The 12,132-nt window shown below is 49.3% G+C and overlaps 1 protein-coding gene across 17 annotated transcripts in view; it reads left to right on the top strand.

The window, feature by feature from the left end:
• LOC131418961 (ral guanine nucleotide dissociation stimulator-like) overlaps nucleotides 1–12,132 on the top strand; it is a 267,073-nt gene that overhangs the window by 115,193 nt on the left and 139,748 nt on the right. For 7 of the 17 annotated variants that reach the window (XR_009223089.1, XR_009223097.1, XR_009223096.1 and 4 more), the window contains exons 1-2: nucleotides 6,683–6,761; nucleotides 10,554–10,684. The exons of 6 other annotated variants lie outside the window; for them this stretch is intronic. The gene's annotated coding sequence lies outside the window, so the exon portion shown is untranslated. Of the gene's footprint in view, nucleotides 1–6,681; nucleotides 6,762–10,553; nucleotides 10,685–12,132 lie in introns of those variants that run through there. 4 more of the 17 variants (XR_009223087.1, XR_009223084.1, XR_009223086.1 and 1 more) reach the window with 2 other exon arrangements.

Genomic DNA, 12,132 nt, shown 5'->3' with positions numbered 1-12,132 from the left:
GCTGGCTTCAAAGTCATGTGATGGGGTCCTATGCTCAGAAGGCCCCATGCTTGGGGCTTCAGGTTCCGCAGTTGCAACCTTGTAGTTCTTAACCATTTCTCTTTTAATTTGTTTTCATGAGTAACATCTGATGGAACAATGGAGCACACCCCAGGGGCTTGGAGTCTCAGCCCCCATGTGTTCCTGCCTCCTGCTGCCTCACTGGGGTGGTCTCTCAGCTGCTTGCTCCACACATGTTGGCACCCCAGAACCCATGACCTCCTCTACCCTGTCTCTGGGAGCAAATGGGTCTAGTCAGCAAGGAAAACTCACATCCCTCCGTGAGTCACCCTCAACCCTCTTCAGGAGCCTCGGTGTAGGTGCAGTAAGAGTGGGTGCAGTGCAATCCCGATGGTGTCTCAGGGCAGGGTGAGGGACAATGCCTGGGCACTAGGTGGGTGACTCAGCAGGGACATCTTGCCCACCCCTCATCTAGGTACCAAGTGTATCATGGCACAGAGGTTAGAGGAGGTTGGAGGTTGAAATTGGGGGGGCGCCTGTCTGCCATGGGTGGGTTGGTGGGCTGTGAGAAGGGGAGGTCGACTTCCCCGACTCCACCCAGGGCCTTGCATTTTTCCCTTGCATCAGGCCCTACAAATCATGCATCCGACCCTCGTTAGAATCTATGTTTCCATTTTCCCGTCCTCAGCTCAGAGTCCACGGTCCTCGTGTGACGTGGCCAAATGGCTCTGAGCATCTGGTGAACATGCTTGGATCTCTGGGGGACAAGAAGGCAGTGTCCTTCTTGAGGGGGGAGAGGCAATCAGATCATTCGGCGCTGGGGTAGACAGCTGGTGAGGGGCGTCTAAGGGACAGAGAGCCAGCGCCTCCCAAGCTTTAATGTAAATGGCAATCGACTGGGCTGTTGTGAAAGTGCAGATTCTGATTCCGGAGGTCTGGGCAGGGCCTGAGATTCTGCATTCCTAACATGCTCTTGCTTCATGGACCACATTTTGAGTAGTGAAGTTCTAGAAGGCTTAACCTAGCAACAGCATGGCCTCCAGACCAATAAGCCTGGAGCCGGTGAGCCCCTGTAGGAGCTCTTATGACAGGCAGAGGGAACGACTGCTTGGAACTGAGCCACGAGCCCACACTATGATGACATACCAGGGACCCTGTGTCCCCGGACTCTTCAGCTGATAATGTGGGGATGCTTACTCAATGTGGTCATCAGCAGAGTAAATAAAACTTCGCCCATAAATAACCTCACTCAATCCTCACACCCTTGTCAGGCAAGTATAAAAAGGCTGTTTTATAGATGAAGGAATGGACGCATAGAGGATGGGGGGGGCGCACTCCAAGTTGTAACTGTCAAGTTGCAAATGTCAAGTGGCAGATCTGAACTCAGATCTGACTAAGGCCCTTCCCACTCTGCCAGCATCACTAAATTTACTTTTGGAGACTGGCTTAGTTGTGGCTGGAAGCTGGTCCCCGCTGCCGGTCATGTGCCCCCCCCCGATCCTGCTGAAGCCTGGAGTGTGGGGTGTTGGGCCTGTGCCCTGGGCACCCCGGCCACCCTCTTCTGCACCCCTCGTCAGCAGTCACCTCTGCCTTCAGTCACTCGATATTGATCTCCCCATTCTCGATCTGCTGCCGTAGCTGCTTGGCCACTGTCTTCTCGTCTCCACGATCTGCAGCAGGTGCAGGTACTTCTGCATCAGTGCTTCATGCTCCCTGGCCAGGGTCTGGAAGCTGTGGACAGACAGACGTGGTAAGACACTGCCTTCTTGTCCCCCAGAGATCCAAGCAGAAGTGGGGCTCCCCCACTGACTGCTATTAGAAGATCCTGACTCCCAGACATGGTGCACAGGGCCTTGACCTGGCTGCTGTGCTGTTACCGACTGCTCTGGCCCCTTCTCCAACTCCTGTCTCACACTCTGACCTCTGGTTCCTCTAACTGATCCTGTTCTCTCCCCTCCCCCTCCAATCCACCCCCCCCCGGGCCTTTGTACAGTCTCGCTCTCTTGTTAGGGGTAATGCATCCGGTGACTTTAACTTAGAGTCAATGCTCAAATGGAACAACAAAGCCTGGATGACAGCACATCTGTTTAGTACATCGTTCACTGAATATTTTGAACTCATTGTTGAGACCTACCTCCCAGAGAAAGAGATTCCTTTCAAAATATGACTGCTCACTGGTAAGTGCTATGGTTGCCATGGAGAGACTGATGCTGGTGTGTGTCCCCCTCCACACACACACAGAAGTTAGCAAAAGTCTTATGACTCACATAATAGATGTCTCTGAGGAGAGCAGGGCCAAAATCACAAGCAGCTCTGAAATGGCTTGAGGGAGCAAGGAAAGAAGCCAGGCCTGGGTTTTTATCGTGGTTGGAGGTTTTAAAGAAAAAATATTCAATGACACTTGTCAAAAATGGTAAGGCATATTTTATTCAGAACCACTGCAATATGTAGAGACCACTGTGATGGGATTCACAGCTGGGGAGAAATGAGATTGGGCTCGACTTTGAATGCAGCATGGGCAAGTGAGCATTCACGGCCAGGCAGCATTGTGGGGGTGAGGAGAAGGAAAATTACTAAGAGAAAAAACAAATGTTGGGGTTTCTAGCTAACCTGACCTAACAAGATTATTACCGAAGCCAGGCCAGAGTTATCAGACACCACCTGAGGGATGGTGGGGGACGTGGAGGAGCCCAAGCAGATCTCGAGGGTGATCAGATCTACGGGTGTGGGTTCTGCTTAAACTGACTTAGCAAGGTTCTTACTAAAACTGGATTTTACAAGGAAGTGCACACACAAACCTAGGAAAAGGTTCAGGATCCTGACTAAAGTTTGGTCAAAGCAAGAAATCTTTGCCAGGGGTGAGACCAGGGCGAGAGTTCTGCACACATACAGGGGCTTGTGTGGTTGGATCCGAAGCCAATGCCAGAGAAAGGAGACTCTGGACTTGCTCTTCAGCTTGTCCAGGTGTGGACATGAGGGGAAGAGGGAGAGGAGAGGCGTAAGCTGTCAGCACACATCAAAAAGTGCGGAGTCTGACTGCTCATTACAAGGACAAACATGCAAAGAAAAGCATGCATCCTCAATGGCTTGTTTTTATATAAAGAAACACTAACAGAAGCTCAAGAACGATCAGAACTGTGCACTGGGGGTGGCTGGAGTAAGTGCTGCCATCTTGCTGTCCTGTAGGCCACGGGGACCAGTTCCACATCCCATAGAGTGTTGCCCAGAGCTCTACTCTCGTGGTGGTCCCACTCAGAGGTGGTGAGGAGGGGGACGGAGCCTGGCGGTGCAACAGCCTGAGGCCTGAGATGGTGTTCGCTGTGTGGCCACGATCTGCTCCCATTGGCCAGGCAACGAGAAGAAACCACCGTCTCCTTCCACAGGTAACTGGCCGCCACTGCCCAGTCAGCCCCCCATGAGGTCCAGCCCGAGGTGGGCAGCACTTTGTGCTCGGGGCCTGTCCAGCAGGTGAGTCAGCGCTGGATGCTGTGTAGCTGTGGTCTGCGCCACCGTCTCTGCTCGGGGCACCTCGGGCCACCATGGCCACCCCACAGCCACCAGCACCCACCTTATGGCCTCCACCACCCTCTCACCCCCACCCTGCAGCCACCCTGCTCTCCACTGATTTGGGCTAGGGCCAACAATGTCAAGTAACAGGATAGTCTGGAAACGCTCTTCCTTAGGTCACTATCTTCTTGGATTTGCTGTGACTTTTCTGCTCTTTTGATGGCAAGGAGCCTGCCTTGATCTCTGCAATCAGGAATGTGGCTGAGCAAATGCAGCTTGTACCTGCTGGATGGATACACCTCCCAGATGCTCTGTTGCTAGAAGGTTCCTGGCAGTGCAGGGAAAGGTGGCTCTGCAGGTGGAGGTGAGTGTTGGAGAGGTGTCTGACAGCATCCTGGGCAGAGCAGGTCAAGGCCCACTCCTCATGGGAAGGCTGACCCTGTGGACTTGGACTCAGACAGCATCCTGGGAGGAGCAGGGTTCAGCCCACTCCTCAAGAGGAGACTTACGCTTGGGACTCTGCATCTGACAGCATCCTGGGTGGAGCAGGGCGAGGCCCACTCCTCACGGGGAGGCTGACCCTGCAGACTGGGCATCTGACAGCATCCTGGGGGAGCAGGGCACGGTCCACTCCTCATAGGGAGGCTGACCATGTGGACTTGGATTCTGCATCTGACAGCATCCTGGGTGGAGGAGGGCACGGCCCACTCCTCACCGGGAGGCTTACCTCGGGGACTCGGTGAAGGGGCTCCTCTCTACACATCGTCCTTTGGCTCCTACAGCAGGGTGAGTGGTTTGCTTTCCCCCTGGCCTGGCTCCCTTCATGAGGGCTTCTGGAATTCAGCTAGTTCAATGAGTCCTTTCCTGCGGACTCCACACTGGAGGTCCCAGAACAGTGCGCTGAAGACATTCTACTTTGAAAACCTCCTGGCAGATCATTTTGTTTCATGTTGCAGGTTGTTATTGAATTTTGAAAGACCTGAATGCCACTTGTTGTCTGTAGTCTTGTTGAAGGTTTACAGTGGTTTGTTCTAATTCGGAAGTTGTTACAATCTATCCAAAGAACTAGTAACATGAGCTTGTTTCAGAGGTCAGCCACCCTGCTTTCTTGACGGTTTCCTTCAGAACCTGTGTCCCAAAAGTTTTGTAACTGTTTTGAGAATGAGGCAAAGCCCTGCAGAGAAGGTGGCTCTTGGCATGTGTCATGGTCTAATGTGGTCTGGGGGCAAATGAGGTAGGAGTCCTTTGGTAACTGGTCACCAAGCATTGAGAAAGGTTAGAAAGTCATGTTGCTTGGAACTCCCTGAGGACCTAGTATCCACCTGGTCTGGTCCACAGTGGCCTCAGGGGGTTTAGATGACCTCAAGTGGAACAGAAAGCCCTCGGGACAGACCCCCCCCAACCCCCCACGTGCACAGTTTGGTCTAAATAGAGATTTTACCTTAATGAGGAGAAGAGATTATGAAGTGTCTTGGTCAGTACCTTGTAGAGGCTGGTTGATTTGTACAGGAAGCAGCTTTCCTCCTGGTAGTGGGAGGACAGGAGTAATACTGATCCACAGCTCTTGGGGCTGACCTCCCCTTGGCGGTGGTCTAGCATCCTCAGCTGCTTGAGCAGAGCTGGGGCCAGGCGCCCTGCTGGGTGCCTGGGAGGCTCTGCTGGCCAACACCTGGCCTGGCTTTGAAATAGGGTGACCAACCCTCCCCATTTTAGCACCCAAAGTCTTGCACCCTAGGGACAGCAGGAGGATTGTGCAGCCATGAGCTTCTAAGAACTATTTCTGAGGCTTTTTGAAGCCTTTCCTGTTGTCTTGATGCCATCCTGTGTTATCTGCCAGAACGTCTGTGTCCCTACAGGGCACTTACCACAGCCTGGGAGGAGGTCCTCACCTTCCTTCCTTCTCTGCCCTACAGACGGTCACCTCCTTAAGTTAGACAGTGAGTCTTTCATGTTTCTATTCCAGTAATAAGTTGCAAGCAGGTGTTCCTTAAATCTTTACTAAAGGTTTAAATGGGCAAAGTGGCTACAGGTGTGGGTGTTCCCAAACACACTTGTTTTGCTTTTATAGCTGATTATTTTAGGGGGAAACATTTAATTCTTTCTTTCTAATTACTTTTTCATTTATCCTTGCAGGCTCCACAAAATGGGCTCAAAACGTCTGGTCCAGTGGTTAAAAGCTGTTCACAGGGGTGACTGGACCCCACTAAGCATTCTTTCGTCTGTAGTGAATATTTCACCAAAAACAGCTCTAGGAAAGGCTGGAGGATCAGTACTATGTGCTCAAGCCATGGCCACGCCCTCCATCTTCCACCTGACTGAGATGAGGGGGCTGAAGGCCACAGCCACCCCAGGAGAAAATACATCAGGAAGGCCACCGGGGGCCTGAGGAACATGCGCGTGAAGCAGATGCGAAAGGAGCTGCAGGTTCATTGTGGGCCTTGAGGGAAAAGCTGAGGGCCCAGCCGTGGTCCCACAAGTGGAAGTAACCCGCTCTGCAGGGTGAAAACGCACCCAGTGCCGCCCAGGGAGCTGCCAGTCAGGATTGGGCGCAGTCTCTGGAAGGAACTCCAGGAGACAGTGTGGCCTCCACAGCATTAGGCAGCCAAGGAGATGCAAACACGTCTGCTGTAGATGCTGGCGATGAGACCCCCTCTTCCCAGCCATGGCCTGCTAGGTAAGAGTGGGATTTCCGTGGGTGACTTTATCCCTCAGGATCGGGGCGTGCAGATTTATTGGCTGGCTTCCTTCTTACAGTTTCTTCTCAGAGCACACTCAAGAGAGGCCATCTGTCCCTTGAGAGGCTGTTGACCAAAAGAGGCTGAAGAAGGATGTGGAGCCCAGCTGCAGCGGGACCAGCCTGGGGCCTGATGAGAGCTTGGCCCAGAACCCCCAAGTTCATCATTCACAATGATGCCTCAGAAACCCTCCCAGAGCCCCTTCACCCTCCGACGGATGTCACCCTGAATCCAGCCGCAGAAGCTGTGCGGGGCGAGCACAGCGACACCAGCCCTCCGTCCCTCAGGGGGGTCATCCTGTCAGCACTGGGGGCCCAAGATCTCCTCGACTGCTGCACTCCTATTGCTTCTGCTCCCCGGGGAACAGGAGCACGGGTGCCGCCTGCGGGAGCAGGTGGAGAAGAACGGTCAGCTGAAGAGGGGCAGCCGCCGACAGCCAGGTGCACAAGCTGCAGGAGGAGGTGGACGAGCTGAAGGGAGGGGGCTCCCTGCCTTAGCAGCCTGGTGCCCCCCGCCGAGGTCAGTCCCGGGGCTCGGGGCTCCCCCACTGCCTGCTCATCATGAGGGGTTTCCTGCTCCGCAGCAGACGGCCCCTGAGCACTTCTGTGTGCAGCATGCCTGCTGCTGTCTTGGGAGAAGGCTCTGCTGGTAGCCGCCCCTCATAGACAGGGAGCCCAGGTTGCAGAGCTCACTCCGCTTGCTCTAGGGCGCTCGAGAGGCAGCGGTAGCTGTCAGGGTTTAGCAGGTGAGGAAGGAGGCATTGCAGGTCTGCTGGGAAAGCCAGACCTACGCAATGAATGGTTCCTGGACGGTTGGTTTTCCACTTGAACAAGAGAAAATCAGCTTCTGTTGCATCCCTCAAACAAATGTAAATTCCAATGAGTTAGGATGTAAATGTGAAATAAAATCGACATAGTAACTATTAGAATAGTTACAGGCGGGGCTGGCACCGTGGCTTAGCGGTTAAGTGCGCGCGCTCCGCTGCTGGCAGCCTGGGTTAGGATCCTGGGCGGGCACTGACGCACCGCTTCTCCGGCCATGCTGAGGCCGCGTCCCACATACAGCAACTAGAAGGATGTGCAGCTATGACATACAACTATCTACTGGGGCTTTGGGGATAAAAACATAAATAAATAAAATTAAAAAAAAAAAAAAGAAAGAATAGTTACAGGAGACTCTTAAAGTCATGGGGGGTTCTTTCCCTTCATGTTTTAATGAATATCCTTGAACTGAAGTCATTTTGAACATTTTAATAATTTCTTTAAAATTTGAAATATCTTTTTGAGTAGAATACATTCTCTTTTGTAAAAATTAAAACACTCCAGAAATATACAAGTTAACAAGTGGTAAAAACTCCTATTTCTCACATACCTGCCAACTTTTATTCCTTGTTGGTAGTAAAATTTGGTGTGTAATCTCCTAGACTATTTCCTGTGTTTTACATACATATTTCTCTACCTGTACAAATAGGTTGGAATATTGTTGGTGTGTTTATTGGCTACATTTCTGATTTTCCTGCTCTTTTACAGTTTAGTCCTTGTAAACATTGGTTTCTCGATATTCCTTATGTATTGAGGGTACCATCTTTTGCCTGTTATACACCCATGGAGAACATTTCCCTACCACATTGTTCATTTAATCTGGATCAGTGCTTGTCTTCCCAGATGTCAGTAACACTTCAGGAGGGAAACGGCTATATGTGACAGGCTGTTCAGGACCTCCCGGACCCCCAGGGCAACAACCATTAAGAAAACACAAAGCAAGAAACAAAACCCATCCTGCGTGTTTCCAGATGCATCCCGGGGGAAGGACAGCTCCAGTTGAGGACCGCTGATGTCCTGGTCAGAGTTATCCCCTATGTTCTCCTATCACGTTAAAGCTGTTTCTGTAGTTTCTTGTACCTGATGGTACAGTTTCGTGCCTTTGTCTGTTCCTCTTGGTCAGATTGTGCAAGGTTTCTCACTGGTACAGGTCTTTCCAGACAGTCAGCCCTTGACTCCATTGCTCAGGTCTACATTGTTGTTCCTGTCTTGTGAATCCTCACTTCATTCTGCTGATGTTGGTTTTATTGTGGTGGTGTTCTGGCTCCTGGAGGGAAGTGCTCAGCTTCTTCGTGTACAGTTGATATTCCCTGATACCTGCAGTGGAGGCTGTGTCCCTTCTTCTGTTCCTTTGTCCCTATGCCATAGATTTGTCTCATGCTCCTCTCATTGCTATTCATTTCTAAAGAGGTTGTCCTGTCTGTCTGGATTCCCTCTTTAACCTGAGAGATTTAGAAGGGTTTGGATAGATTTTCAAGTGGATAGGTTGGGGGAGGGGAGCCAATATTTTGTGATTATTTTTTACTTTTATTGCTTTAAGGTCCGGTAATATGGTCACATAGATTTCTGCTTTTTGGACTCTTTAGAGATTTCACTGTGGCTTAGCACACAGTCCATTGTGGTGACTGTTTCATTGTGGTTTGAGAAGAATGTTTCCTCTCCACTAGTTGCTTATGTTGTTGTCCCTTGGGCTGAGTCTAGATCTAGCTTTTTTGTGTTCATCATCAGATCTGTTTCCTAACTTACTGTATCACTTGACATGTGGATTTCTAAGAGAGGTAAGGTAGGTTTCCCTGTGATTCTTGAGGTGCCTGTGTCTTCTTGTTTGTCCAGTTTTGCTTTATGTTTCAAGACCATATTGTTAGGTGTATAAGTGTTCCTGACAGTTATCAACACAGAGAACCCCTTTTTGTCCCATTTAAAGTCTTATTTATCTCCTTATTTTCAACCATATTATATCCCTTTATTTTATAACTATATTTTAACTCAACTTGAGAGCCTTCATCTTTTTATAGAGCAATTTGATCCATTTACAATTGTGATTATTGATAAATTGGAATGTGAGTCTACCATTTAATTTAATTTTTAATTTGTTAGGCTTTCTCATGATTTTTCTATTCTTCTAGTGGGTGTCTTTCAGCTTTTAGGAACAACCATTTCTGCCTCTCTTTCTGTAAATGCTTAGAGTTGATCAGTTCCTGTGTTCTACACTCCCGACTCATCACCTTCCACTCCCCAGCTTGAGACTGTCTGATCTTACTTAGTTCTATGTTCTTATTTTCCCCATCAAGCAACGATGGTTATATGCAAGTAGACATTTTATTGGTTACTTTGTTCACTACTATTTATTGTTGCCAAATTTTTCCTCCTTTTTGGAAATATTTGATGCTATTTTGGAACTCATATGACAGTAAAATTTTGAAAGGAATCGAGTCTGAGATACTTCTTAGGTGCCAACACTGGGGAGCCAGCACCTATCCTCTTAAAGTTGCATCAGTGTGTCTGCAGAGTCAGGATGAGGTCAGAGATGTTTAAAACCATGGAAGTGAATGAGGTCTCCTGGAGACACTGCAGCTGTAGAAGGGCCCAGGGCCCAGCCTAGGAGCAGGCAGTGTTTGCAGAGGTGCAGCTGAAGAGGGTCCAGGAAAGGAGACTGAAACGGTGGAGCATGGAGTCGCAGGAGACACGAGGGGAAAGGGTATTGCAGAAAGGAGGGGTGCTCTGCTGGGTCGGATACAGCTCTGATCAAAATGGAGAAAAGATGGCTGGACTTGGCCACAGGGGATCACTGGTGACCTCAGTCTCCTTGAGAGGGTGGGAATGAAGCTGGGTCTAGAGTGGGTGAAGGGGGGCCATGGGAGGGCAGTAGGGATGAGACACTTTACTTAAGAGGTTTAGCCATGAAGGGGAGTCAGGAAAGTGGACAATAGCCAAAAAGGAGCATACGTCCAAGGGAGAGTTTTGTTTGTAAGGTGGAGACGAGCTAACAGTTGCTGCAGGTAGGACTGGATGGAGAGGAGGAGCCTGAGGGTCAGGGAGGAGCATGCTGGGCCCTGAGGAGGTGCAGGGCTGGGCTTCACCGCCTGGGGAGGTGCAGAGAACAAGAGGACAGATGTGCTGGTGGAAAGGGCACCCTGTGCCTCTGTTCCTGTGTTCCTGGAGTGTGATGTGGGCAGTGGCTGGGAGTGGAGGGGCGATGCAGGAGGTGTTAGGTGAGCGGCAGGGGGAGGAGGGGGAGAGAGAGAGGGCGCTCTGGCTTGGTTTCCATGGCCCACCAGGAGCTCCCCACTGGGGTCCCCGGTCACCAGCTGCTGTCTCTCTTTGATGTCTTCCTCAAAATGTCGGCTTTCTTGATGGTTCTCAGGGCTATTATGAATTTGTTCAACAATCAAGGAATCTTTGGGTCATTTTTTAGGGACTTTATGTCAAGGGGCTCTACATGTGTTTATTCAGTCTATCATCTTTACCCAATACCTTTGTTTTTGGGCAGATTCTGTACAACAGAACAGCCGGGCCAGTGGCCTGCAAGTTCCAGGGTTTGAGAGGTTTGCCCTCCAGAAAGCCGGTGATGATTGGCCTTCTCACAGGACGTGGTACACTGTCCCTGAGCCCGCTCTAACTGTGAGTGTCACAACGTTGTAAATCCTCTGGCAGTTCTGTCAGGGCCCATCGTTGGCATTTCTGTGACCAGTGAGGCCGAACATTTTTCCGTGTTCATTATCTGTCACTTCCCTGACTGTGCTGTCGCCTGCCTTGCTCACTGAGCTCTGAGCCTTCCTGGTGGAACCAGGACGTTCACTCTCTATCCAGTGTGATTGCACGTTCCCTCAGTGTACCCTTTGAGTACTTGCTTCAAAAATGTGTTTTCTTCACATTCTTTGATTCTTGGTACATATAATCTAGATTTAACCTGGAGCTTTAAAAATGTTTTATTGTGGAAAACCTTTAACATACACAAATTAAACAGAAAAGTGTGATAGCCCCCCACGTCCCTATTACCCAGCTTCAACACTTATTAATATTCTGATATTCTTATTTCCTCCATATTTCTACCCACTCCCTACCTTCCATTGATTAATTTTTAATTAATAGATTGTTTTTAGGAAAGTTTTAGATGGACAGAGAAATTCAGCAGACAGTGCAGAGCGTTTCTCCCTCCTCCCCCACAGTTTCCCCTACTGTTAACATCTTGCATGACCACCTGTGTTAGTGCGATTCATTCCTTACAAGTGAGGAGCTGATGCTGCTACAGTGTTCGTAACCAAGTCAGTGGTTTACATTAGGGTTCACTGTCTCACTGTCACGTACTTGGATTTTGACAAATGCATAATCTCATGTATCCACCATGACAGAGACTACAGAAGAATTGGATTGCCCTAAATTCCCTGTGCTCTGCCTCTTCATCCCTTGCCTTCCAACTCCTGGCAACACTGATCTTTATACTGTTTCTATGGTTTTGCCTTGTCTAGAATGTCGTGTGATTGGAATATATGAAAACTATGGAACTGAGTATATAACCTTCTCCAGTTGGGTTCTTTCACTTAGCAATATGTATTTAAAAGTCCACTATGTCTTTTTGTGCCTTGATAGCTAATTTCTTTTTTTTCCTTTTTGTATATTGAGTTAAAATATACATAACAAAAAGCGTGACATCTTAACCATTTTTAAGTGTATACTTCAGTGGCGTTAAATACATTTACGCTGTTGCACAGTCATCGCCACCATTCATCCCCATAACTCTTATGATTCTGAAACTCTATACCTATTAAAGAGTAAGTCTCCCTTCTCCCCTCCCCCAGCCCTTGGCAGCCACCATTCCACTTTCCATCTCTGTGATTTTGACTAATCTCAGTTCCTCATGTTAGTGGAATCATACAGTATTTTTCTCTTTGTGACTGGCTTATTTCTGTTAGCATAATGTCCCCAAGGTTAATACACATGTAGCATATTGCAGAATTTGCTTCCTTTGTAATACTGAATAATATTCTGTTGTATGGATATACTACATTTTGTGTATCCATTCATGTGTCAGTGGACTCTGGGGTTGTTTCCACGTTTTAGCTATTGTG

The sequence above is a fragment of the Diceros bicornis genome, chromosome 20, assembly GCF_020826845.1.
Source record: "Diceros bicornis minor isolate mBicDic1 chromosome 20, mDicBic1.mat.cur, whole genome shotgun sequence".
In the NCBI taxonomy this organism is placed as follows: domain Eukaryota; kingdom Metazoa; phylum Chordata; class Mammalia; order Perissodactyla; family Rhinocerotidae; genus Diceros; species Diceros bicornis.
Note: the sequence above shows the minus strand (reverse complement) of the source record. Positions and strands in the feature narration are given on the sequence as shown.